This window comes from Arachis stenosperma, chromosome 5, assembly GCF_014773155.1.
Source record: "Arachis stenosperma cultivar V10309 chromosome 5, arast.V10309.gnm1.PFL2, whole genome shotgun sequence".
NCBI classification, from domain to species: Eukaryota; Viridiplantae; Streptophyta; class Magnoliopsida; order Fabales; family Fabaceae; genus Arachis; species Arachis stenosperma.
The window spans coordinates 125,466,297-125,468,791 of NC_080381.1; positions in this window are offsets into that span (position 1 = coordinate 125,466,297).

Here is a 2,495-nt window from a genome sequence, read left to right on the forward strand (position 1 = left end):
GTTTATGGTCCACCTGTCATAAAAAGTAACTTCACATTAGCTTTTGCGTCATAAATAGTAAATAGGAACTCAAAACATCTCTCTCTTCTCCATTAGGAGGAACTAACTTTAGTCCCTATTGTGGTCTCACTTAATTAATTAATTAAAATACTTGAAATTAATGTAATTAATTTTTTTTAATAATGTAATTTAAATTTATAAATTTATAAATAATTTACTATTAAAAGATATTAATATTAAATAAATTCATATATAATAATAATACACAATATATAATTCGGAATTACACTAATTTTGTAAACTTGGAAGAAGATGAAGAAGAATAGTAGAGAGTGTGAGAATACAAGTGTATCTAAGTGGTATATATAGAGTAACAAAATATTAATTTATTAATAATAATGGTAACATAGTAACGGCTAGTTTCTAACGACTAGTTTTACAACGGCTAATTTAATATAATAATATAAATATAAATAATATTTAATATTATTTTTGATATAAATAATTAATATAAATTATTAATTAAATAAAAATTTAATTATTTAATTTATTTAATTATTATAATTATTAATAAATTATTAATTAAATAAGAATATCAATATTTAATATAATTAATTATTATAATTATTATTACATTAATTATTATTTAATTATTTAATATAAATAATTATTATAATTATTACTAAATTAATTATTATCTATTTATTTAATACAATTATTTATTATAATATAATTATTTAATATAATTAATATAATTTTATATAATTATTTATTTAAATAATAACTTGCCACTTGGCAAGTTATTATTGGTTTGCCAAAGTCCTACTCAAAGGGCCTGGCTCCCCTAAAAATATGTGTGGAGACTTTTACTTGGTTTGTTCCAACGGTTAGAATTTACTGGTGTTAAAAAAAAGCAAAATCGGGTAACTGTTGGATTTTTTCTCTCCTTTGTGAGGCCCAAGCCCAACATTTTGAGGGTGTCTCTTGCACCCATTGTGCCACAACCCTAATCAGTTTTTGAGTGTCATTGAGAGTGATAGAGAGTAGCCACAAAAGAGAGAAAGAAAGGGAAAAACAGAATTTTCGTTTTTGTCCAAAGTAGCAAATTTCAAATGGCAGTTTCTCAGTTGTTCACCGTTGGATCGGCTTGAAATTTAAACTGCGTGTTCCTATCATCTTGTTCTTCATTATGATCGGTGGAGATGTTGATTGGAGGTTTGCAGTAGGAGAAATTTGGTTTCGCAAGAGAGAAATTAGGTTTCCCGTTTTTACACAGAGCAGCAATCTTGGAACGGCAGTTTCTCATTCTTTCACCGTTGGATCGACGTGAAATTTGAACTGTAGATTCTTCACATTTTGGTCTTCATTCTGAACGGTGGAGATTTTAATTGGAGATCTGCAGAGGAAGAAATTGGCTTCAACATCAGCTCTGTTTTTTGGGTATATTTCATCTTCTTGCCTATTATTTGTGAGCTTTGGTGCATTGATGTTTTGGCTGGTTATATGTACGTTTTTGTGCTTTGTTTGAGACTCTCTTGTACCTCATTTGATTATAGTGGAGCTATTTCATTGGTCTGGACGACCCGTGGTTTTTACCTCTCACATTGAGGGAGTTTTCCACGTTAAAATCTCGGTGTGTTCTTGTTATTGCTTTACTTGCTATATTTGCTTGTTATAGTTGCTGCCATATTGCGTTGTGAGTGCTTCCATATTGTTCTTGTGTTGGACATTTGTGTCGTTTCCGCTGTTAGGCTCTTTCATACTGGTATCAGAGCTTGTTGGTATTTTTCTGGGCTTGTGATTTTGTGAACAATGGAAGCTAATACTAATACTAGTAGGATGATCACTCTTAATGGTCTTAATTATGATTTGTGGAAGTCAAAGATGGAAGATTTGCTTTATGTCAAAAATTTTCATCAACCAGTTTTTGGTACAGAGAAGCCTAATGATAAGTCTGATGATGATTGGACTTTGTTGCATAGACAAGTCTGTGGATATATTAGGCAGTGGGTTGACGATAATGTGTTGAACCATATTATTGGAGAGACACATGCTCGAACCCTTTGAATTAAGCTTGAACAGTTGTATGCTCGAAAAACTGGGAATAACAAGATGTTTTTGATCAAGCAATTGTTGGCTTTGAAGTATACAGATGGGACATCAATGACAGATCACTTGAACAATTTCCAAGGAATTATGAATCAGTTATCTTCCATGGGTATCAAGTTTGATGAAGAGGTTCAAGGATTGTTACTTCTTGGCTCCTTACCAGACTCGTGGGAAATTCTCAGAATGTCATTGTCCAATTCTGTTCCTGATGGTGTAATCTCTATGGATCTTGCCAAGAGCAGTGTTTTGAATGAAGAGATGAGAAGAAAGTCACAAGGTACATCGACTACACATTCAGATGTTCTTGTTTCTGAGTCTAGGGGGAGAAGCAAAAGTCGAGGTCCTAAAGGTAGAGATCAAAGCAGAAGCAAGTCTCGAGGAAAGTA